The following is a 27,632-nucleotide window of genomic DNA, read 5'->3' on the forward strand; positions in this document are numbered from 1 at the left end:
CAGAAAGGTAGAAAAAATCTGGGCCTGTGATGGCACCATGGAGCTACTGTGCCAGCTCTATTCCAGAGATCTTTGTCTGCTACTGAAACCAATTGGCATTCTGTCAGCAGAGATGAAAGGTAGAGGCGGCTATTGGTAGGCAGTGGACAGTGTTTTCACACTATGTGCCAAGCGGCTAATATTTGATCTGTGATAGATACATGTGTTTGAGTTTCATCTCTGCCACTTGCTAGCTCTCTATTAGACATCTCTTGTGCCTCACTGCGCATCCTTATAGCTTACCATTTAGTTAAGCCATTAGTCCATTAACCAACTTTATGTGGGTAAAACCAGAGAGTGCCTTGCCTTAGCCTCATAGTGAATATCTCACTTCTCACCCCAGGACTTCTTTGATGTTTCAACATGGAGGCCTGTTGGAACACCCTGGTACCCATACATATGTGTTATGGAATGTGAGGGAGTTAAAAGCCCAAGAGCCAACCCTTGACTAATGTGAGATGGAAGCCTAAGATAAATAGTCCCTCCTTCCATCCTTGGCCAAATAATTCTCAATTGCATTTTAATAGTGTTTGTTTCCAAGAGATTCTCAGAGAGTCTAAACAGGATTAAGCCCTAGTTGTCTACAGTGTGACCAACTCAAAAATACTTTTCTCTCTTCTTGGTTTTGTATTGCCTTTCTCTGTTCTTTTCCTTTTCCAGAATTTCCTACTTCTATTCCCTAGAATCACTTCCCCAAACAAACTTCCTACATGGAAACCCTTGTCTCAGCTTCTGTATAACCTTTTGTGTAACCTTGAAGTAAGCTATGCTGACAACATTTTAGCACTTTCTGAACTTTTATGTTCCTTCTATGATGAGGCAACATGTTATCTTTGGCATACTAAGATTAAAATACATCATGAGATCTGAGAATTCCAACTATTGTAAGAATGTGGATCAATAGGAACTTATACTTCGTTGATAGGAGTACAAATTGGTACCATTCTGGAAAAGAAAATTGAGTACTATCTTGTGAAGTTGAACATTTTGCATACCCTATGACCTAGCAACTATATTTCTAGGTATATCATGTAGAACACATTCTCCTGCATGTGAACCAAAAACTCTCTCCTTAGGAATGGCCATAGCAACACGGCCCATAATACAAAAATTCTGAAATAATCTAACTGTCCATTGATGGAAACATGATAAATAAATTTGTATTTATTATTATTTCAACAGAGTAAAAATGAATTAACCATTGCTCTATGCAACAACACAGATGTATACTATAAACAGACTATTGAGTAAAAAACTAAATCACCAAAAACTTAATGTGGATGGGTATCATTTTTGTAAAGCTCAGAAAAAAGCAATGCTATACAATACATACTTAGGAATAACACACACATGATAGATCCTAAAGCAAGGTAAACCCAAAATTCAGAATAGTACTGGGGAGACAGGGATGCAATAAGTAGAGGCACTAACATTGATAGTGTTCTGGGTCTTGAATGCGGTGATGGGTTCATAAAGGCTCATTTAGTATTACTCTTTATAACTTATTTAAATATGATACAGATTCTTTTATATACATCAGATTATATGTAATAATTTAAACAAATGAAACCATCACCAACGAAGATGCTGTACTAACGAAGGACAATCTCAGTGAAAAGCCTCCTCTAGCCCTCACTCTAAACTAATGGCTCTCAGAGTCAGTGTTTCTCATCATGTATTTTTTCTTTTCTGTTATTAAGTATATTGTAATCAACTAGAATGACAGAGTAAAGATTCTGTTTTTCTTATGGTCCTTAAGGGTCACATCCTCTAGTATATTTAGAAAAAAAAAAAACAGTTTTTGTGTCTTCTCTTCTTCTGTGTCCATTTACCTGTGATTCCTCTACGTCCTGAAGCTGCCCATTGCGCCCTGCTGTGCACAATCTACCTCTTATTTTACGGCTGTCTCTGCACAGCACAGAGGGGCTACGTTCCTCCTTGTTTCTAGTGTGTGTGTGTGTGTGTGTATGTGTGTGTGCGTTTGTGTGTGTGTGCACGTGCACACGCATGTGTTGGGAGGTGGTAAAATGGTAGTGAGTAGTGAGGCTGTTGACATGACTTTTTTCTTCCAAACCTACTCCTTCCTTTCTTAAAAATGTCGCCACATAAAGCAGTAAAACTGTACCAGATTTTAAAACTCTGGGCCAGGATTTATAATCTTTAAATCATTTGTGCCCTGGCCCCTTTGATGAAGTCAGTGACCTCCTTATCAGAATGGTGGCTTAAATACATAAATTTGAACTCACTGGATTACAAAGGAAGCAAATTGTATTGAAAAACAGTTATCAGATATTAAAAGTAAATATGTGGTATAGCAATCTATGTACTTTTTAATTAAGTTATTAAGCAACAAGATCTGATGGTGGATCTAATGACCTGAATTTTAAAGTAGTAATGATTATGAAGGGTATTTCATGATATTCACAATAACTGTTATATGATATGAAAAATAGCTGTTACTTTGGTGACAATCACAGGTAGAGCTAATACTATTGTGGTTTGTTGCTTACATTCATACTTGCAGGAAATATTAAATGTCAGTTAAAGATCAGTGAACATAAGGATGTCATTTTTTCATAACCAAGTTCATTGACTCTTTAAATTCTACTGATATATTCTTGGTGGTTCATGGAACCCAGATTGAGAAACTTGATCTAAGCAAAGTAAAGGAAACTACAACAGATATGGGAAATAATTTTAAACTGAATACCAAATATTATCTAACCCATAGCCCACAAAGAAAGCAGTTAGCTCTAACCTTTCATTGGGGGTAAGAGAGGCATCTCAGTTTCCATTCTTACCTCACAGATCTTTTAAAGAGAACTTTACTTTTCAACTCTCTGCAGACAAGTCTCCATACTTCCCTTAGGAACTCCTGCCTCCTTCTCAAAGGATCTCATCTTGTTCTTGGATTCATCAGTCTTCCTTCTCCACTGTATTTTCCCACTAAGAGTTACCCACTTTAGAATAACTCCTAATGGCTCCCACACAACAGTGCAGGGTGGGCTTGTTTGACATGTTGAGTCCTGCTTCCTTTAAGAACTTTACACTGAGGTGAGTTGTAATGAGTGGAGCCCACACATCCCTCCTAACTTTCCACTAAAAACACTTATTTTCAGGGAGAGCACAATCTTAACACATAAGGAAGAAGAAGCATTTTCCTGACTTCCCCATAAATTAAAAGACTGCTCAAGCATACAGGAAAGCTAGTACTGTACATTTATTATGCAGATAAGGTATAGTTACTTATTCATACCATAGCCACTTTGGAATGGGCTTACTACTGAGCTATAGATCTTGTAATGGTTCTCTGAGCTGCACAAACAGCTGGTTCCAAGTTTGAGGTTTCTGTTTGTATAAGTCTGATTAGGTGTTTAGACAGCGTTACTTGTATCCTCTACAATACCTACTGATTGACTGATTATTTTAGTTATTTTTTCAGAATTAGTAATGGATTTTTAATAAACTTTATTTTTAGAACAGTTTTGGTTTGCAGAAAAATTTTGAAGATAGTACAGAGAGTTATATATACCTATATCCAGTTTACTCTATTAAAATATTACATCAGTATGGCACCTTTGCTACAGTTGATGAAGCAATATTGATACATCATCATTAACTAAGACTCATGCTTTATTCAGAGTTTCTTAATTTTTACCTAATGTCCTTTTTCTGTTCCAGGATCCCATGCAGTTTTCATGTATCATTAAGTTCCTTTTGGCTGTAACATTTTTTCAGATTTTCTTTGTTTATGATGATCTTGACAGTTCTGGTCGGACATTTCACAGAAAGTCCATAATTGAGATTTGTGTGGTATTTTTCACTGATTATACTGGGGTTCTATGTTTTGGGGAGGAGTCCCATTCTCATAATACCATATAAAGGGCATATATACTATCAACATAACATCATTGTTGATGTTCACCTTAATCACCTGGTTAAAGTAGTGATAGTCAGATTTCTCCACCATAAAGTTAAATTTGTTTTCTCTCTATACTGCATGCTCATATTTAAGGAATGTGGAATTACATTCCACCTCCTTGAAGGTATTTGCAAAAAATTATTTGGAATTCTTTTGCCCTTAAGATCTGTCTCTTCCTTCCTTTATTTATTTATTCAATAATTTATTTGTATTTATATGGATTCATGGTACTGAATTTTTAATTAAATAATTCCAGTATGTATGGCCAGTGACATGAATTTCTGTGACAAACTATGGCTAGCCCTATAGTTCCTAAGCACAGAAAAGAGTGAAACCAATGGCTACACATACAACTTGTTTCACTACTGGTCTATTTATCTATCTCTTTCCATTTCCTTATCAAATTTTTTGTCTAACTTTTCAACAAAAGAATCATTCACTAACATGGTAAAAAAAAATTCAACCATAAAAGAATACACAGTAAAAATTACTTTCCGCCTTTTCATGTTTTTGTATTCCTCTTCAGCGGCAACTCCTGTTAACTGTTACTGATGTTTTCTCAGACATTTTCAACGCATTTATTAGCATATAGCTATTATTCTGCTTCTTTATACTCTAAGGAAAAAGACCAAGAAAGGGACAGCAGGACAACAAAGGGAAATAAGAAAGGGGAGGGCAGGAGCAAACCAAAGATCATGAGGTCAATCATAGAATTCTTAATTCAGTTACTATATTTGGTTGGCAAACAATTCAGTTTTCCAAGATCTTTTTCTGGTGTGGTTTTCCCACAACTGTGAGTTTCAACCCCTGATTATCAAACAGTGTGGGTATATTACTCAAGTTTTTGGTTGAAAACAACCAAATCCCCTCTGCCCACTTTAAGCAGAAGAGTTTATTTGAAGGTATTAAGTGGTATGATTGTTATAGTCCCAATCGTCTCTAACCCTAATCTCGCCCTTTGGACATGTGACCATGTAGTTTCTCTTACTAAAGATAATATCTTTATGTCCCTTGATTCTGAGGTTGACTATATGACTTGCTTTGGTCAATAAGATGTTAGTGGATATGAAGCATATAGAGGCTTGAAAAAGCGTGTGCACACTTCTACTTCTGTATTTGTTCCTCTCTCATTTTCAAGAAGATGACAAGAGCCAAAGCTAGCCTGCTGGAAAATGAGAGACATGTGGTGCAGAGCCAAGTCATGAAAGTTACCCCAGCTGAAGGTATCTTGGATTGTCTGACAGCCACTTGATCCCCAGGCATGTAGACAAGCTGAATTGCAGCTGACTATAGATATATTAGCAAATCCAGCCAAAATCAGCCAAGCCCCGGCCATGTGAACTCTGTAGATTTATGGGATAACTAAGTGCTTATTTTTGTATGTCACTGAAATTATAGGGTTGTTGTGCATCATTTTGTGGCAATGAATAACTGAGGATGGTACTTCAAGGAATTTCTGGGAAGGACAGAGAATGTGGTTTGGATGCTACAATGGCCAGAAGTACCACCAACCACACTGCAGGATGTTTTTAGCAAATACTTCACTCCTGCTGCCTAATGGTACTCGGCATCTGTCATTCTAGAGAATAGCTATTAGAACCTTCACCAGTGTTCTCCAAATAAACTGAATGCCTTTAACTCACTGCTTGCAAGAATCATTGACATTCGGCACAAAGTTCACGTTCTCATTCCAGTCATCCTGTGGATGCATCTGACTACTAGATTAGAACTCTAGCTGCAAGGGAGTCTGGAGAGGGGGAGGGGAAGTTTAGCTTTATAGCATCTGCAATACAAGAAGGCCTGCTAGAAGGGGTTTGGAGAAAATGTGAGTCATTCTCCAGTATCTGCCATGGAGGCATTAAGAACTCAACTTCCTGATCCCCTGAGTTTCTGCCGTCTCTGCATAGAAACAGTCAAGGTGTTGACAGGACTTAGAATTCCAAGAGGAGGAGCCCTGGACCCTTTGACTGCTCTACACCAAACTTGGCATGGCAGTTTTAGCTCTAGAAAAGCAGTTTCATTCTAATATTGATGACTGAGGGTACTCCTTGCTTTTTACTCCCTTGGCATTTGGCAGAGTAGCCAGGTAAAACAACACTATTTTAATTACATTTAACAAGGAGTTTGACCTCATTTTCCATTCTCTATAGCTGAGGAAAAAGCTATAGTCAAAACATTTAGAAAAGTATATTGTATATTCTTGTATGGGGAGAATATAAAGGAAGAAACAAATCTCTGTCTGCTCCTATACTCATATGCCAATTCCCTTTGATCTAAGTATCCTAAATACCTAAAAGGTGACCATATTAGGCTGATACATTGTAAACTCACCCTTGCTTTTTAACCCAATGCCCACCACAAGCTAGAATGGTTGTCTGCAGTGTCTGGTCTAGGACATATGTCATTAACTGATTGATAGAAGACATTTCCACAAAATGAAATGGCTTTGGATATAGATGTATTCATTTGTAAAGTGCCACTTGTAAGATTGGCCACATGAAACCTTTATTTGTTCTCTTTTTTTCTTCTGAAGACCTTGTTCTACCTAAATGTTTGCTGAAACATTTTTGTAACCTTTTTGTGTTTTAACTTAATAGGCAAAGCCATGCTGTTGCTGACACTAAAAGCACTGAAAAGGATTACATTTGTGCAGCACTTTAAGGGGTGCTTTTTAGTTAATCTGGGTGAGAAATTAAATGTACTTAGTATCTGCATAGATAATATCGGGATCCTTGACTGGTTACCAGTAAAAGTAGGAGAAAATCCATTGGAATATATATATGCTTCTGAAGAGCATATGGTCTATGTACATTCCCAACAGTGGAACACCACCAGAGCGTTTACTGGAAGGATCAAAAGATATTCTGATATTGCCAAGATGCTATTTGACCCATATGGCTTTGTACATTCAATCAGTAGGTTTAATAGCCTTTGTAATTGATTAAAAAATCTGAATAGGGAATAGTAATTCATTCAGCTCACTGGAAATTTGTGATAACCCCTCATTATTATGGCTATATTCTGAAGTAGTTTTTTTTTTTTTTTTCGGTATTTTACCAAAAATATTTGGAACAAAGTCTAAAACTTCTGCTCACCAAGGTACCAAACTGGAATCAAGACTCAGGTTATGGAAAAGCTTCCTCTACAGATCGAGGCAAATCTGTGGAGGTAGCTTTTCCTCCTACAATTCTCACTGCAGCTCCTACTACCCCTCTCCCTGTAAAATCTTCTCCTCCAGCCAATTGGTAGAACTCTTGGACTCTAGTGATATATACATTTCTATATTTTTCCTGTACCCTTTGCTCTGCCTAGAGGACCTCTCTGGCCCTCTTTTGGCATCTATGATCTGCCTGGATGAGATCAAGTTAAAACTTAGCCATAAATCTGGAATTCTCCCGGTTTTTTCAGACTTTGCCCACCATTCTCTTCTCTGAACTTCTAACATGTGTGTATCTAGCATCTAGGCAACCTTTCTGTGCTTCCAAGATGTCTACTCAGAGCTAAAATGATAGTTTCTGGAAGACAGACCGATTTGCAATTCTATGTATCCTCATTCCCTACATGAGTGCCATATAGATACAATAAGTCCTTAGTTGATGAAATATGATGCCTAGAACATCTAGCACAAAAACCATAAAGTTTAAGGAACAAAATTCCTTGCATTTACCTGGAGCTTCCTTCACGGACCCACCTGACTACTGACTTCATTCTTATTCTTAAAAGGGTCATTCTTATTCTTATCTCTTGCTTACAAAGATCACATTATTATTTTACTGTTTCTCTCCAGTAATAGAGAGAAAATGGCTCTATTTTGGTCTTTTATCTCAATTTTCTCCTTGTGCTTTCTGTGCATGAGGTGCTGAAGCAGTGTGGCCCTTGACCTATGGGCTTGACTAATTCTATTGTTTAACCCCAACAACAACCCTAAGAGTAAGGGCTATTATTATTTCAATTTGGAATTATGGAAACTGTCATGTAGAAGTTAAGTAACCTATTATGTCAAGCTATTAAGTGGAGGACCCAAGATTCAAACCAAGACATTACAGCTCCCAGGTCTGTGCTGTTAACTCCTACACACTACCTTTCTTGATGCCCAGGTATTCCGTTAGATGATCCTTGAAACCTCAGAGATTCCTGGGTCAGAAAGTTTAAATAAACTGAAGAAATTATAGATCCAGGAACCTCTTCTGCTATTCTCATTGTGTCATCAAGAATCTCACAACATCCTCTTGGTGGAAGAAACAAATGAGTAGAAATTGAGTATATGATATTCTCCCGAGGCTGCAAAATACGGTACTTCAGAATTATTCATGTCATTAAGATCAAATCTGGTCTGTAAGGAAATGCAGAGTCAGGATGTGAATTCACACCAAGTAAAGCACAGTGGTTGGAATTATCAGTTAAAATATGTGTATGTTACTTTACCTCTTTTTTTTTTTTTTTGAGGCGAAGTCTCTCTCTCGGCTCACTGCAACCTCCGCCTCCCGGGTTTAAGCAATTCTCCTGCCTCCACCTCCCGAGTAGCTGGGACTACAGGTGCTTGCCACCACGCCTGGCTAATTTTTTGCATTTTTAGTAGAGACAGAGTTTCACAGTGTTAACCAGGATGGGCTTGATCTCCTGACCTTGTGATCCACCCGCCTTAGATTCCCAAAGTGCTGGGATTACAGGCGTGAGTCACTGCGCCCAGCCATTACTTTACCCCTTTTATCTGGCACTGAGTAAATACTAAATAAGTATTAGCTATTATTTCTATACCACAGTATTTCCCTGTTTTTCTAGCCATCTATCCTCCCTTACAACAAAGCACAGTGTAAAGCTTTTTGCCTCCACCTCACTGGATTAAATAAACAGATTTGTGAATAAAAGAGGGAACAGTAATAGTGAAAAAATTGGATACTCAAGAAGCCTAGATGATCATAGTGACTTTATTTTGTTAATGAAAGGATGAGTTGGATGGAAAAGGAGTGAGTCACCCTGACAATGAAATGTTACCAATTTAGGATTTTATTCATTATTTTATGACTGTTGCTTGTTTCCTGTTGCTATTCATTTCTTATTCATTGGAGGGACAATAATCCCATTTGGCTTTTTTAGTTTTATAGCTGAGACATCCACTTCAAAGCACATTAGCTACACTTCTCCCTCTCCCTACTACCTTATCACCAACTCAAACATCAAAAAATCAAATTTTGAAAATTGCCCAGAAGTATCGGGTGTACAAAAGCATTGGTTTATCTTTTGGAAGTTCTTCCTGTGAGGATTTAAGCATGGGGATTTTATAGAGGAGATGAGCGTCAGGGATATTTGTGGCAATGTCACTTACTTTCTCTTAAAATGATGTTAGATGGAGAGCCTCTAAGGTGAAGATTCTCTAATTGTCTGCAGTTATAATGTTCAAGTATTGGGGGGAAATCCCATATGGCAAGCAATAAAAATTATTATGACTTCCAGTTGATGATCCATTTTAAAGGGTATAGTTTGAAGTAATAAAATAAGTAAATATTAGTCTAGGGAAAATGTGGATATACTTTATGGACTATTTAAATACACATTATATTTTCATTTTGTGCCATGACCTGGGACTACTCAATGAATTTTTTTCCATATGCATACATTTATTCTTACATGTACCTTCTGGCAATACCCTTTATTATCCTTGAAAACAAAGACACCACTCTAGTATGACTCAAATGTGTCTAGTTCTTTAGTCCTTATTACCCCTCCCTTTAATATAAACCAGGAACGTGATTATTTGAGAATGTTGGGAGTCACTTTTCTCTCCCAGTAAGATTGAGGAAACCTGGATATTTTTACATGTGTCACAAGCTTATCATGAAATTTCTCTTGTCCCTTCACTTAGTATCACACACGTAACAGCTTTTCTTTCAGTCACCTCTGCTTCCTAGTAACTGGTTCTCTGTGATACTACCACCTCTCTCTGACCCATTTCATCCCCAAACTGTGGAAAACAGCCTCCTTCTCAAAACCCAGCTAACAGAAAGTTGCCTTGTTTAAGGCTTGAGGATAACATCAGGGATTTGCAATGCAGAAAGGAAATTTAAAACTTGGTATCAGATATATTGTACTTTAAGTCCACTGGCCCTGCCCCTTTGCAGGAAGGCACACTGTCTCTACTCTCCTTACCTCTTGACCTTCAGCCATGTTGCAGATGGCCACTTATTCCCCTGCTGTAAAAGTTACTCTTTTCATATCCTCAAATCTTTTTTTTTCCTTTATGCCAGAGGAAGCAAAAGCTGTTTACAGATTGATCCTGGACATAACAAAGACACTGTTCTACGTTATTCTGCAAAATGTATTCATGGTTTCTACACTAGTTTAGTCTTGAGTGTATAGTAATGTCTCACTTGCTTGGTTACAAAGATGCCCTTAAGTAGTCTGTCTAAGAATGAAAGAAGGACTGTTTAATTTATTACTCTGAAGAGTAAAAATGACTACAGGTTCAAACAGCATTTTTCATCCTCTAGTCCAATGGTTTTACAAAGGGGAAATATGACTATGGAATCTATAAGAAACATAAACTTTTATCTATATATATTCATATATATATACATATCTATATTTATATTCATATATACACACACACACACACACACACACACACATATATATATATATATATATATATATATATATACAAAGAATGGCCTACAGATGCATATAAATATACACACATATATGTATGTATATATAGGCCATTCTTTGTATATATATAAAGTTTATGTTTGTTATGTGTGTGTGTATTTGGACTAGAGGATCAAAAATGCAGTGTGTGTATACACACACACACACACACACACATACACACACACAAAATTCTCAAATATATTCTCAAAAGGTTGAACTCCAAAGGTAATGGAACTCATGTGCCTAGCAGTGGGTGGGGCTCCTTGTATTAGAAAAAGACCACTACCAACAACAACAATCAAGACTTTGCTTCAAAGAACAGTTAAACCCACTTAGTCGATGTGAATTTCACAACATTGCAAAACCTGTTTCTAATTTTATTTAAGTGCTTATTATTTAACTCTTTATTAATTACCTTGGTAGAAGTAGGTGACATTCTTGGTTACCATAAGAATTTTCCCTAGTGTGTTGTTTGAAAAACATTATTTGAGGAAAAGTATTATTTGAGGAAGGCTTAATAGTTAGTGACTTAATTCTAAGCTTCTGGGTTTATTTTATTCAGTCAAGTATTTAGGCATGTGTTTAATGGGTTCCTGCCAAGGTTCTGACAGTCTACCAGACACCAAAGATGATTCAGACACAGATCCCACTCTCATAAAGCTTATATAACCTCTTGGGGAAAATTGACACAATATAAATAAATACAAAGTAGAAAGTTCTGCATGCCCTAAGGTAAGTCTTGATAAAAATAAATTTACATCACTTAATATGCAAGGCAGTATAATTTCTCTGACTGGCACTTTCTAGTAGCTACCTAGGGCATCGAACTTTAGCTTCACAACTTTGAATCCCATCAGACATGGGCTCAAATCCTGCCTCTGATACTTAATGACTATATGGTCTTGGGTTGCTAACTTATTTTCACTGAAATTTAGTGTCCCCATTTATACAACAAGCTTACTAATACTTCAGAGGTTGGTGATGAGGATTAAATAAGAAAACACACATAGTATATAAAGTGTGTGGCACATAGTAGGTACCTGGAAGGTGGCTTCTCTTCTCCCGTTGCTCCATAAACTGACCAAATAGATGCAAATACCTTAGTGTGTGAATACTTATTGTATAGCTTATAGAAGAAGTTACAGTTTTCAATATGAAGGCATAAAAAATTTATGAAATACTTGCAAGTTACTTTATCATGAAGCTTTCCCTGACTGCCCTGTAAAAAACAGCAACAGAGTACTCCTAACCTCTTTTTTATCTCATTTTCCTGTACCACATATATGAAATGTTACATATTTCCACTAATTTTTGTTGATATATATTAGTTATGCATACACCCCACAAGTTGTACACGTATCCAAAATGGGTACATGCAATACTTTGATACCTGTATACAACACGTAATGATGAAATCAGGGTAATTGGGATATCCATCACCTAATCTATGTATCTTTTCTTTGTGTTGGGAACATTACAAATCTTCTCCGGCTGTTTTGAAATACATAATAAACTATTGTTAACTAGAATTTCTCTACTGTACTATCAAATACTGGAGCTTATTTCTTTTATCTAAATGTATATTTGTATCCCTTAAGCAATCTCTCTTCATTTCCCCTCCCCCTATTCATCCCAGCCTCTGGTACCACCATTCTACCTTTTATCTCCATGAAATTCACTTTTTTAGTTCCCACATATGTGTGAAAATATGAGCTGTTTGTCTTCTGGCTTATTTCTCTTAACATAATAACTTCCAGTACCATCCATGTTGATGTAAATCACAGAATTTCATTCTTTTTATGGCCAAATAGTATTCCATTGTGTATATATACCGCATTTTCTTTATTCATTTATCCATTGATGGACACTTGGGTTGATTCCATAACTTGGCCATTGTGAATAGTGCTGCAATAAACATGAAAGTGCAGATGTCTTTTTGATATATTGATTTCCTTTATTTTGGAAATATTGCCAACAGTGGGATTGCTGGAGCATATGATAATTATATTTTTAGTTTTTTAGAGGATCCTCCTAACTGTTTTCTGTAGTGTCTCTGCTAGTTTCCATTCCCACCAACAGTGTATCTTTTATCTGCATCCTGCCAGCATTTAAAAATTATTGTCTTTTTGATAATAGCCATACTAACTGGAATGAGATTATATTTCATTTTTGTTTTTAATTTTTTATTTCCATAGATTTTTTGGAAACAGGTGATATTTGGTTACATGAGTAAGTTCTCTAGTGGTGAATTGTGAGATTTTGGTGTACCAGTCACCCGAGCAGTATACACTGAACCCAATATTCAGTACATATATGAAGAAGACGCAAGTCCCCAAAGTCAATTATATCATTCTGATGCCTTTGCATCCTCATGGCTTAGCTCCCACTTATGAGTGAGAACATATGATATTTGGTTTTCCATTCTTGAGTTACTTCGCTTAGAATAATAGTCTCCAGTTCCATCAAGGTTGCTGCAAATGCCATTAGTTATTTCCTTTTTATGGCTGAGTAGTATTCCATCATATATACGTACAACAATTTCTTTATCCCCTAGTTGATTGATAGGCTTTTGGTCTTGTTCCATATGTTTGCAATTGTGAATTGTGCTGCTATAAACATGCCTGTGCAAGTAACTTTTTTGTATAATGACTTATTTTCCTCTGGGTCCACCCAGTAGTGGACCAAATGGTAGCTGGATCAAATGGTAGTTCTACTTTTAGTTCTTGGAGGAATCGCCACACTGTTTTGGTTTTGATTTGCATTTCCCTGATGATTAGTGATGTTGAGAATTTTTCATGTCTTGTTTGCCATTTGTATATCTACTTCTGAAAAGGTCTTTTCAGATCATTTGCCCATTTTACAATAAGATTTTTTTTTGATATTGAATTTTTAAGCTCCTTATATATTCTAGTTATTGTTTACTTTTTTAAACTTGCTGACCCCTCCCCCTCAATAGAACTTGTTTCACAAGAGCAGGAGCTTTGTCATTACACTGCTGTATTCCTGGAGCCTAGAATAGTGTTTAAAATATAGTCAGTGTGCTCCATAAGTATTTTTTAAATGAATGATTGCAGGAATTAAGTAAAATTTTAATCAAATAAAATGTAGGGTTTTTTCTACTGGTTTTAGTAATAAGTAGAAAACTTTTGATAAGTGAACTGGTAGTCACTACTATATTGGATACCGAGGTTTTACAACAGCATAATGTCTGTTAGTAATGATCATCTCTCAGCTATTTAAAAAAAAAATTCCTGTGTGCTACTGGTTTCCAGAATCACTTTCTCTCCATGAACTTTATCATTCTCTCTCATCTCTGATAATTTATTTCTGTCAGGGGTATCCCTGATTTCACATTTTAAATTTCTAATCTTTGTTTCTTTTTTCTCTCTGACTCCGTGGTTTCTGTGTGGTAGCTGCTCTGTCATATTTTCACCAGTAGGTGCCAGTATTTGATATAACTTATAGAGAGAGATCTACCACTTATGGAGGGTTGTCTTTCCAGAAAATGTTCTCTCTTTTGTAGAGAATTCAAAAAGAGCAAACCATTCTCTTTGCTTGCAGTAAGCCTGTATTGAATCTTCTTTACCCATAAAAAAAAATGGCATGATTAGGGGGTGAACAAAAGGCTATGGTAGAATTTTTTTTCACATAAATAAATGCAAATCCATTATGGAATCCTTCTGATGGATATGTCGACATACTGGAAAGCTTTAAAAGTTGTATTTCAATCAACCTAAAAGGTAATTATTCCATTCCATTCCTCAAATATTCAAGAAACTCTTCCATGCATTTGGGCTACACATCAGAAAATTCATAATCTGGTTCCCAGTTTGCATCTTAGTTTTAGGGTTTTATTTAAGGATCTCTGGTAGGGGAAAGAGTTTAATGTAAGATTACCTTAAACCAAGCCAGTATACTTTTGAGAATAAAGGGATCCTGATGATAGACTAAAGCAGGTAAACAAAGGCATCTCAAACTGATAAAATACTTGTTTGAAGTGTATGGAGGAGATGGTGGTATGCAACTTTTAAAAACTAGCAGAATTCACAGATACTCCTTCTGTCTTATCATGTGATTCCCCTGGATTCTACTCTCCAGCATCAGTGAAGCCAATTTTTCTTGGAAGGAATAAAAATGGCCTGAAAATATGGCTAATCCCCAAGGCAACTTTAAAATACTTTCAGAAATGGTTTCAAAGAAAGCACAATGGAAATGGTGAGGTTGTACAGGTTTGGTTCAAACCTTGTGTGAGCTGATATAGAAAGGAAAATTTGATTTTATTACTTAAAGAGTCTACATGAATTGCAAAGAAGAAGTGAAGGCATTACAAATATACCTGCCCAGAATCATCCCCTGATTTCATGACATTTTCACATCTATATCTACTTGTTCACTGCCTATGCACGGGGGCTGTATCAACTTTTGGGGACCTGAAGCTTATACTATTTAAGTAGCTGCCATTAAGAAAATGGTTACAAAATACATACCTCACACATTTGACCTAACTAGTCCCCATTTCAAGAGAAGGAGCTTTCTCATCCATTCACTGCAGTCCCTTACATAATACATAGCTTCACCCCCAGGGTCAGCAATCTACCCCTTGTGAGCCAAGACTGGATCACCACATGTTTTCATATTAGAACATAGCCACACCCATTCAGTTACAGATTGTCTATGGCTACCTTTGCCCTACACTTACCAAGTTGAGTAACTGCCACAGAGACCATAAAGCCCGGCAAAGCCTAAAATATTTACTCTCTAGCCATTTGCAAAAACTGTTTACCAACTTCTGCCTTACGCAATAGCTGTGGGTTCTAGCCCCACTTCTCTCTGGATCTACTCAAGAGAATCTAAAAGAACCATTCGCCACATCATAGGATAGTATAAGACACTTCAAGTTAATCAAATAGACAACCACTCATGCCTTTGATTTTGTCTTCTAAGAAGTCCAAAATCAAATTTAGTCCTCATTATAATAACTCATCCCTGATTACTGGCACAAATTATTTTTCCATTTCTCATTAAATTTTACTTTTTCCTTATCTTAGCTGAGTGGTAGTGATTTTTTTGTAATGCATCCCATTTCTTCTCCAGAAGGTAGAATTTAAGTGGTAAGTTAACATGATAAAATATTATCAGCCTACCTAATTAGTTATATGTGTTTTAGAATATCTAAAGCAGGACTAAAAATTGCATTTTTAAAAAGCTACCTGGAGTTTGTGCTTGAAACTCCCAAGGTGAAGACAGAATTTATCACTGGGATACCTGAGCTTTTCTTATACACAGGAAAAATACTACTTTAATGCATCTCTTAGTTATACAGAGACAGAGCTCAGATCTTACTACGCATAAAAATGTAAAATGTTGTTTTCATTGGAGCAAGACTCATCTCTGGAGGATTATTGTGCTATTAATGGACTTTTCACCTGTTTTTATTTCCTTAAAGGGCACGTGTTATAGGCCCTAAGAGTGTGAGAGAGAGCACAAGATGGAGGTTGCTAATCTGAGGAGATAGGGCTTTTCTTCTCAGCAACAAGGATGGCATGCTGAGCGGCTAAAGAGGAAGGGGTCAGTATAAGACCTTTGGGAATGGGTAAGACCTGTGGGCTCTAGAAAAAATTATCTCAGAACAGGTTTAAAATTTTTCCAGATTAGTGTTTAAATTACCCTCTGTTTGCCATAAAACTTCAATAAAGTGTTTAAAATAAGACCCTACTATTTATTTTGCTTTGGTAAAAAATGGGCAAGGCTGTGTCAATGCTTTGCATCAAGTATTTTTGAAATAAGTAGAAGTGAGGAAGGCAGTATGCACAGGAAGACAAAAGGGAGGGGCAGTTACAAAACGAATAGGGGTGATCTGGGGAGGATTGAAGAGGTAATCCTAGCCTGATCTGGGACAAATGACCACCTTTAGGAAACCTCAGAAGCATTTGAGGAAATTATTATTACTACTACTATTACTATTATTATTATTATTATTGCTAAATCAAAAGAGAGATCTCAGAAAGCTCGAATGCCAGAGTTACATATGTAAAGCACTTTGACAAATATGTTATTAGATGACTTTCATGAGTGACATGAAAACTACAACTGATTTGGTTTTAATCCTTCTAAAAAGGAAAAATATAATAAGAATTCAGAATTCAATCAGGCTGCACGGAGATTAACCTAAGGAAATTAGCAGAAAATTAATTGGAATTCAGGGTCGACTTTTCAATGGAACCATAACTGTAGGGTAAAACGTGAAACCAACAAATACCAATCCCTCTCAAAAAAATAGAGGGTCTTATTTTCGTAGCAAATGTATAAAAGGTTAAGTGCACCTATTAGGGCCTCACCCTAGTAGATTCTGTGTCCTGACAACCTGGCCTGTCCGCTAAGATGGTAACCCTAGTTTAACTAGTTGGTGATTCCAGTTTGCTTAAGCATTGAGATTGCAATGTCGAGACTGCTAGTTATCCTTAAATATTATTTTTTACTTTTTTATTTTAATAGAACCCCATATTTTTAGGTGGGCACATGGGTGCTCAGAATCAAGGTTATATTTCCTAGCCTTCTTTATAGCTAAGTTTGACCATACGAATATGCTTTTGTCAAAGGGATACAAGAAGTGATGTACAACATCCAGAAGCTATCTCTGAAAAAGGGGGAGCATATATTTATTCTTTCTTTTTTTCTCTTCTTTGCGGCTGGAATATAGAGAAGATGGCAAGAACTGGAGTAGTCATGATTGACAATGAGGTGACCTATACTAGAGCAACAAGATAGAAGGAGCCAAGTCCTTGATATGATGAAAATGCTGTATCAATCTGTCTGCCTTTCTCTGGACTTTTATATCAGGGGAAATACATTTTTCTTCGGTCAGCTACTTTTGCAGGTGAATCTCATCCTGACTAACTTTGCACAACATGCTCAACTCCCTTGAAATGAAAACATTTTGTCTTAGTTGGTAAGTTTATTTTTTACCCATGGAACATGAATAACAAATATGGGGATTGTATCAGTTTTCTATCTCTACTATAATGCTGTGTAATAACTACAAAACATAGCCTAAAAGACCTGTGGAACACCAGCAGGCATACCAGCACATTCAAAATGGGAGTCCTAATAGGAGAAGAGAGAGAAAAGACAGCAGAAAGAATATTTTTAAATGGCCGAAAACTTTACAAATTCAATAAAAGATATGAATCTACACATTTGAGAATCCCTATAAATTCCAAGTTGGATAAACTCAAAGAGATCCACATTTAGACAAATAATAATCAAACTGTCAATATGAAGAAAAACCCTTGAAAGCAGCAGTATTGTTTGTTACAGGCCATGAATCTCCAATAAGATTAGCAGCAGGTTTCTTATCAGAAACCATGGAGGACAGAAGGCAGAGTGTTGATATATTTGAATTGCTGAAAGAAAGAGACTGTCAACTAAGACCTCTATATCTATCAAAACCATCCTTCAAAAATGAAGGATAATTTAAGGCATTCCTGATAAATAAAAACAGAGATAATTTGTCACTAGCAGACCTATCCAATAAGAAAAATTAGAGAGTCTTTCAGTCTGCAATGAAAGGACACCAAACTGTTACTCAAATCCAAGTAAAGAAATAAAGAACCCAGGTAAAGATAACCACATAAGTAAATATATATAAAGTACAACATGAATTTACTTTTTCTTTTTAACCCTTTTTTCTCCTATCTGATTTAAAAGGCAATTGCATAAGGCAATAATTATAAGTCTGTATTGATGGGCATGCAATGTTTAAAGCTACAATTTTTATGACAGTATCTACACAAATAAGGGGGCATAGAATGGAGATAAATTGGAGCAATTTTTTTTTGTATTGTGTTGTAATTAAATTGGCATTAATCTGAAAAAGTTTGTTTTAAGTTAAGATGTCAATTGTCATTGACTGGGCAACTACTAAGAAAATAACTTAAAAATACAGCAAAAGAAATGACAAGAGAATTAAATGGTACACCAGAAAGTATCTTTTAACACAAAATAACTCAATAATGGATGACTGGAAGAACATAAAGGCATAAGGTGTATAAAAAATAAATTTCAAAATGGCAGACACAAATTCTGCCTGACCAGTAAATATAACTTGAATTAAAAAGCATAATGGGTTTTTTAAAATGTTACAACTATATTCTGGCCACAAGAGACACACTTTCAATTCAAAGTCTCAAGTTAAAGAATGGAAAAAGATACACCATACAAATAATAATCAAAAGACAGCTGGAGAGGCTATTCTAATAGCAGACAAAATAGACTTTAAGACAAAATTGTTGCTAGAGATAAAGGAATACATTTTATATAATAACAGTGTCAATCCAACAAGAAGATATGACAATTACAAGCAAATATGCACCCAAGACGAGAACCTCAAAGCACATGAAGCAAAAATTGACAGGAAAGTGTGTGTGATGGGAGATATTGTTGTTATCATCTTTAGAAAATATAATCAGCCGCATGCATTTGAAAAATTACACTATGCTTATTATCACATTATTTTGTTCTAGTAACTCTCATTTAGATATTTGTTATAGAAATTAATGGACTGATTATCCCTCAAATCTCAAGATCATTTATTAAGACTTCACATTAGCATCCAATGGCTGATGCAGTGCAGAGTTCATATGATACAACTCATAATTTTAAAAAGAAAGCATACTTTTGTCTAGCTTTTTCACCTTATATGTATAAGCCTGCCTTCCTCTAGAGGTCTAGATGTGATGTATTAATAGCCAGCTATTGAGGGCTGTAGGTGCTTTACACATCTCCAAGTTCTAGAGGCAAATTCTTATGGTCAACCAGGAAGCTGAGGCTTCCTTCACTGAACATTTAGAATGTTGTTATTCATCCAACAGTTGATATAGTCCACACCATCCTCATGAATTATTCCTACAAGGGAACAGGATACATCAAAATGGGCTGGACACAGTGGCTCACACCTGCAATCCCAGCACTTTGGGAGGCTAAGGCGGGCAGATCACCTGAGGTCGGGAGTTTGAGACCAACATGGCAAAACCCCACCTCTACTAAAAAAAAAAAATACAGAAATTAGCTGAGCATGGTGGCAGGTAACCGTAATCTCAGGTACTTGGGAGGCTGAGGCAGGATAATAGCTTGAACCCGGGAGGCAGAGGTTACAGTGAGCCAAGATCATGCCACTGCACTCCAACCTGGGCTACAGAGCAAGATTCTGTCTCAAAATATATAGAGATAGATAGATAGATGATAGATAGATAGATAGATATGGTAGGTACATTTTCTAGAAATTCTCCCCATAATTCCCCAGGACTTGTGAATGTAATTAGGTATCAAATCTGTGATTGTGTCTTGTTACATAACACAGTTGTGAAGGTAGACTAATGGGGTATCAAGTAGCCTAATCTAAACACACAGACCCTTTAAAGTAGAGAATTTCTCCAACTGGTGGCAAAAGAAGAAGGCAGATGGGAATGTCAGAGACATTGAAAACATAATGAGGCTTTGATTCACCATTTCTAGCTTTGAAGATGAGGGGGACCACATGAAAACTGTGGATGGCCTCTACAAGCTGAGGGAGACTACTAGCTGCCAGTCAGAAAATGAATGGGAACTTCAGTTCTACAACTGCAAGAAAATGAATTCTGCCAACAACTTAAATGAACTTTAGGTTGAAGCAGATTCTCCCCTACAGCCTCTTGAAAAGAACTCAGCCCAGTCAACACCTTGGCTTCAATCTTGTGAAACTCAGAACAGAAAATCTAGCACGTCCACCCAGAATTATGGTCTACACAACTGTGAGGTTCTAAATGAATGTTCTTATAAACTGCTCAGTTCATGGTAATTTGTTACACATCTACAGTAAACTAATACGGTGGATCAACAGAGTACCAGTGTGGAATCCCCTGTTAATTCTTATCTTTTTTATTCCATGATCACATGAGTGAGCTACACAGATGTTGTATATAAAGCAAATGTGAAGATGTCTATGACAAGCAATGGGCATTGCAAATTCAGGCATTTCCCCAACACAGACAGAAAGTATATGGATTTAATGATTGTTGAATATATGATATGGGTTTTATTATTGCTTCAAAACATTATGTTTTGTTATGGAAGGAGGTTGGGCTGTAATCCTGGCTGGGGGATATATGAACTAAGACAATATTCCTACACAAATGATTGGGAAAATATGTGAGAAATGAATACATGATATCTGTGCACAATTTCAAATTTATTTTTACTGCAGCAGATTATGATAAGATGTATTTTCACTGAGGCTGTAGAACTTAAAGGGCTTGTCCAGGGAGATCTTTGAATGTACAGTTTTGGAAACCTTTTCAGAAAATGGATAGAGAAATTTATCTACTGTTGTCCTTTTTTGTCCAATTTTCCCTCACTGAAAATAACCCTGTGTCAGGCACTGTGATAACTATTAAATTGTTAGTCATTCTGCAGCCCCACAAAAGTACAAAATCTTTCTGCTCTCAGATGCTACATTTCTCCAATAGTAGCAGGCTAACCTTGCACCTTGGCATGAATCAACTCATGGTTGGCTTTAAAATGGTTAAGCAAATGCTTATTTGCATTGAATTTTTCATTTCCTTATTCTATATCTCCATGTTGTTCATAAGGTCACATGCTTTAAAACTTTGGTTTGAATGGAAAAGCAACTAAAAGATACAAACAGCTGAGGTTGATCCTTAACCTACAAAATAAGAATTTTCCATCTCTGCCATTCATTATGTCATTTTGTCGTACTCTCTCTCTCTCTTTTTCTCTCTCCCCACCCACTCCTTTCCTCCTTCCTTCCCTCTTCTGCCTCCTCCCTTGCCCCTGTTTTAAATATGTATTCCTATTCCATCATAATGCCAAAATGCTTTAGACTTGAGCATAACCCTCACTTGAGCATTTTCCCTTTTATCAGCTAAACTTGGAAATCTTCAAAGGTTAGATATGATTAGTTACTGTGAAACACTAAGACAGACCTTTTGGCAATTGTCCTTTCATCCAAATGAAGGTTGAACTTTCAAACATTTCATTTAGTAGGCACTGCATCTATTCAACTGAGGCTGTATTAACACAAAACTTTTTGAGACAAAGTTGTTGAGGTAGTTTGAAAGATAACCCATTCCACAAGATTGGTTTCCTTACAAACAGGTTATTCTCCTAGTCACAAATCTATACATAGGCTTAACTTCTTTCTATTTTTAGCTTTATCTTTATTCTTCTATCCTTCCTCTGCTGTGCTGGTGCTGTTGTAGAAATTATCTAGAGGAAGATCTGTATGGGACAGGTGCAGGGCCTGGCTTAAGATGAGACCTGGAGAGTATTGCTAATAATTACAACAGGAAATGGAAACACTATTTTAGAATGTTGTATGTGCCATTCGTTGTCATACTAGGTGCACTGGCTGAGCCCCATAAATTATACATACAGTATTAATACAATTAGTCAAGTTACAGAAGCTTGTATTCCAAATGAAAATTTCCTGTATCTGAGGCATCTGTGTAAAAGGTAAGATGTGGTACATTTCCAAACTGTGTCTAAAATTCTATTTACAATGGGTTACAAACTCAATGCCCCTAAAGGCAAAGTGGGTAAACAATAGGGAGATGGTGGTAACTATGATAAACTGGGTGTGTCTGCCCTATCTTTTTTTTTTCTTTAGATGGAATCTCCCTCTGTTGCCCAGGCTGGAGTGCAGTGGCATGATCTTGGCTCACTGCAACCTCCACCTACTGTGTTCAAGTGATTCTCCTTCCTCAGCCTCCCTGAGTAGCTGGGACTACAGGCGCTTGCCACCACGCCCAGCTAATTTGTGTGTGTGTGTGTATTTTTAGTAGAGACAAGGTTTCACCATGTTAGGCAGGCTGTTCTTAAACTCTTGACCTCAGGTGATCTAACCGCCTCAGCTTCCCAAAGTGCTGGGATTACAGCTGTGAGCCAATGCGCCCGTCTGCATTCGCCCTATCTTAAGGGAATAGTCATTCTCCAACCTCTGCCTCTTGTTGCCACACAGATTCTGAGACCACTGTTGCCTGATCCTGATTCTTGAAAGAGGAAGCAGAAACATGGATTATTCTATGTGAATTCCTTCATTTATAAATGTTTATTCTTTTTTCATACAAACGAAACACAATAGGCAGGACAAACAAAACACTCCTATAGGCTGGATTTAGCCACAGAATCATTAATAGCAAGGTGAGCATTAAAATCAAGGGTTCCCACTGATCTCATTTCCCTCACTAGTTCTCTCTCTTTTACGAGGTATACATGTTTAGTGTACAAACAAGTATTTTGTTAGGGATAGGTGAACAATAAATGATATAATTTGTGCAAGGATGTTATCTTTTGCATGAAAATCAATCTAGGTGTATGAACTAGCCCTGGGAAATTTATTGGAAGTCAGTAACAAATAAATGTGACCGCCGTGTTTATTTTACTATCTTCTGATTAAATTTTGTGTTGATTCTGGTGTAAATTATTTGATAAGCTGCAATGGGACATTTCCAGGAGACTTATTTGGAAAACCTGATTAGAACCCAGTAGAGGGTAAATGATAAAGTCTAGTGAAATAAGTCATTCTTGGAGGCAGTTGTATTCACTCTTCATGACTATTTCTGGAAATAAGCTTTATAGAAGGATGTTGCCTAACTAGGGCTTCCTATAGAGGGATTTTCCTGTTCCCGCTGGCAATTTATGTGGTTACTATGAATCAGTGGTAGAACAAGATGAATTTGTTGACTGAATCAATTGGAGTTTCTGTTTGTTTTAAATCAGGCATACAATATATCATGCCCTGCAATGACTTTAAATAGAGATTTAGAATCACTGGATTATTAAATGTGTCATAGGGACAAGTAAAATGCATCAACTTCAGGGATTTCCTGCCAGAAAATCATGTTTACTGGATTCATTGCACAGCAGTATCTGGGAACAGCTCCCTACCACATCCAGCTTGTGCAGGGACAATTCCAGAAAGAAACGGAGAGTGGCTGATTACAATTTTGCAGTGTATTTCCTGAGACCCCTTACCTCTTTCTGACTGTGTAATTCATCATTGACATTAACAATAATGATGATTGAGGTAATAAAACCTAGATCTTTCTTATATGAAGTTGCTACTGGTGCCCTACCGTATCCCTTTGGTATTCACCTGGACATGCAAAATGCTGCTTGCTACAAACACCTGCTACTGTTACTCTGTCTGAGGGCTTTTTTTTTTTTTCCTATGGTCAAAGAAGCAAGCTCCCTTGTGTCCCCAGAAGTAGCCTTTAACCAATGACTGATGGGGAGTTGATGGATAAAAACACATCAACTTCTTTGACTGTCAAATGTTGTATCTCTAAGATGTGACTTTGCATTTCCAGCAAGGTCCCATGTGATGCTTATCCTGTTGGCCAGGGACTACACTGTGAGAACCACTGTGCTAAAGACATTGAGCCCATCAAGGACTGAAGCATTTTAGGATTTGATCACATGTTATTTTCATAAAATAATTTTTAAAATCTATTTTTAGTTATGCCTCCTACCCACAGAAGTCAATTACTTGAAATAACTTGTAGGGAAAAAAAAACCTTTTCATTTATATTTTATCTTAGCCACTCCCTTACTGTGACTTTGATTTTCTTGCTGTCAGGGTTAACTGTTTTAGTAGGCTTAAACTACCATTAAAAGTCATTAGTAGTATAAATTTTTTAATAATTCAGAAAAATTCTATTGTATTATTTGTGAATCTAAGTGGGGGGTTAATGAGTTTTATCTACAAATAATATTTATAATAATAGGCCTTTCATAAACATACACAAAAAAATTCATTAGTACATTTTTCTTGTACATCAACATTTTAAATAAAGTACATATGCAAATTTTATGGAATTTTCTCATTTGTGATCATATATCTCTTCAAAGAAAATAACACATCCCTTCAGATTCCTGTTAATTTTACCTGCTGTCATCTCCTACCTAAATGAGTCATGTCAAGTATTATGTGCTGCTTCTCCTGACAAGTACATGAAAGTTGGAGCAATTTCACACACTCTGTCCTATTCTTCTGTCATAGTTCTTTAATGCATTATGGGCAGGAAATGACTGACTGATGAGAAGAGTTAGTGGGAGGATGTTCAAATCAAATGGCACTTATCCTTGCCCTCTACCCCTTTATCTCTGACAACTCCCCACAAATGGCTTATTTTTTCCTGGGCTGGTTTATGGTATAGCCCCATTTGCTGCTAAGCTCTTGAACCCCAGCTCATCTGCTTAATTCCAGGTCTTCTCTACCAGTTCTGGGCCTGCCTGTCCTCTTCCCCATTGCTGTGCTTCACTTTATCCCGTTTTTCAAGTAAAACTAACATAAGGCTTTTGTGTGTGGCAGATTTCTAAATCTTGGAAATAACAGGAAAGGGAAAAATGGTGACAGCCCAGCCCAATACCACAAACTTACAACAGAATATCATGTCACCATGTTCTCAGTTCTTTAGCTATGCCCGATTACAGAGAATTTCTCCTCAGGCCTCCATATGGCTTATGTCTTTGCCTCTTGCTCTTTCTCTCCCCTGCTTTCATCCTTTTTTCCCTTCTTGCTGGCCTCCCTCTTGGCCACCTTAGTCTCTCTTATTCTGTTTCAGAGTGTAATCTGGCTGTCATTCATTTAAACTGAGCAAGGGTCCTCACATTTCTCTATGAAAAAGTTAGTCAAGGCCCATCATCAAAGTATTTTTCTAAACAAAAGAGCTATCTACCTCTGAGAAGATTCGAATCATTCCCTGAGAGAGAATAAAGTGACTATAGTCAGTATTGTTTTAAGTACCATTTTTAAATTCCCGCTACATTTGTTAAAGGGAAGACAATAGGGAGGCTTACTGCTGAGAGTACTTTTGTGAATCGATATAGGTTTGGAAAGGAAAACTAAGGTGAATTAGGAAATGCACTGCTGGCTTATGTTAAAGAAGAAAATATTTAAGGACTCTTGCTGAAGAAGCCAGATATAGGTGAAGGGGAGGATGGCCGCAAATCACACTGCCATGAGTGTACCGATGCAACAATCTTGCATGTTCTTCACATGTACCCCAAAGCCTAAAATGCAATAAAAAATAAATAAATAAATAAATAAATAAATAAATAAAAATGGTAATGAAGGCTTTATTTGAGGAGACTATTGCTATAGGTAGAGGAAAAACTGCAATGAGGTCTTGAAATTGGGGAAGAAAATTGGGCTTAACTCTAACTCCAGTAAGAAAAAGTAGGGATTTACAGCCAAGGAGCAGGGTGAGGGTCAGTGGATGGAAAATTACTAAAAGGAAACCTCAAGGTAAGGGTGATTCTTACTGGACTAAATCAACATAATTCCTGTTGAGGCTGACCAGCATGATTTGATACCGAGGATGGGGGATGAGGAATTTGGATGATACAAAGTGTGGGGATTTTCAGTAAATTAACTTAGCCCCATTCTTGCTTATACTTGATTCTACATGGACAAAGAGGGAAGCCCAAGGTCAGAACTAGGTCAAAGGAGAGAGTCTTTGTTACTTAGAAGTCATATTCCTCGTTCTAGCTCTGCTGCTGCCTGGCAGTGTGGTCTTTAACAAGCCACTTAATGACTCCCAGCCTGTGTTTCATTTATAAATTGAAGGAGTTTGTTCTGTGTTTTTCACAGGTGAAGCATAAGCCTAAACAAAACAAACAAAAATTCCCCACGGTTCCCATTGAAGCAAGGGAGGAGTCCAGATCCACCCCTTTATTTTGTTCTCTTCCATGCCCTCATGGGCACAGTTCTGAAAACACTAATCTAGATGGTTTTCATAAACAGTTGTTTCCTGCTTTTCTGGAGCTTTTTATTAAATTCAGGTTACCATAAATGCTCCTCATGTATCAAGCAGAAGCCTCTCAGGTGGAAGCCTGAGAAGGAACTTCTCATGGCCTGACATAGATGACGAATTTTAAAGCACACTTGATGTTTATTTATGGGTTGTTTATGGCCCACTTCCCATCTTGTGTATTCTTAATATTTAAAAAGTCTGTCACAGGTCTGGTCTATTTGGAAACAATATACCTGTTGAAAAAAAATACTTTTTCTGGGAAAAGAGTGTGGGGGTCATTTTGGTTGAGATTTGACATTTGGCAATAATCAATGAGTATGTTTTTTATCTTAAGATACCTGTGTAATTGTTAATATACTTAAAGCAATCTATTACATTAGTTGGTGACTCCATGATGAAAGCAAAAATCACTTAAACCTCTATAGCACAAATTTGTGACATGCTATGAAACTGCCCCAACCCCTTGGGAACTTGATTTCCATTCACTTGTGGAGATGCGTCCCCTGCATTTGCCAGAGACCCATGCCAAGTGGGAAGTGAAGCAAAAAATGGAGGGTCAATCCATGAATGCACGCATAACTGAAATTAAGATAACACCTCCAGGGACAATCTTTAACCAATGGTGAGTAGGAATAGATAGATTAATGCCCCAGCCACTCCTACCTCCCTACCTTTGATGGTATAATTTTGAAGGGTATTCTGTGTAATTCTTCCCAGTATCCTCAAGGAGACTGAGTCATTTTTCTATAGAAATAGCATACATTTGATTTTCTTTCTTCCTTTCTCTGTCTCACTTTCTCATCTTTCACTTTTGCATCCTAGGATTACCTCATAAATACTTACCTGCCTTCAAGTCCTTGCCTCAGGGTCTACTTTTGGGAGAACCCAAATTAAACTAACTTCCAATGCTGGTACAACTTCATATACTAAGAATTAAATAGATGGTAGACTTATTTCAAAGCAAAGCTTTAGCATTCTGCAACTACAGTTAGCTTTACATATATGTTATTGTTTCAATAAATTGCATTGTGTTCTTGAGAATACAAGCTGAAGTGAAGCAGGGATATAGGTACAATAATTCTGTTTTTACAGGAATTATAAATTGAGATAACTGTGAATTATATGATTTTAGAATTTACCTTTTTAGTTTTCATGGAGCAAGTTTGCTAAGTGTTTTTAATTCAATAAGAAGAAAAATGTGATATGGTCTT

The 27,632-nt window shown here is 36.8% G+C and overlaps 1 protein-coding gene across 1 annotated transcript in view; it reads left to right on the plus strand.

Moving 5' to 3' along the window:
- Positions 1 to 27,632, plus strand: part of SYTL5 (synaptotagmin like 5) — a 220,945-nt gene that overhangs the window by 7,345 nt on the left and 185,968 nt on the right. The gene's annotated exons all lie outside the window — the stretch shown is intronic.

This window comes from Sapajus apella, unplaced genomic scaffold, assembly GCF_009761245.1.
Source record: "Sapajus apella isolate SASKATOON/1434 unplaced genomic scaffold, GSC_monkey_1.0 scaffold125, whole genome shotgun sequence".
Classification (NCBI taxonomy): Eukaryota; Metazoa; Chordata; class Mammalia; order Primates; family Cebidae; genus Sapajus; species Sapajus apella.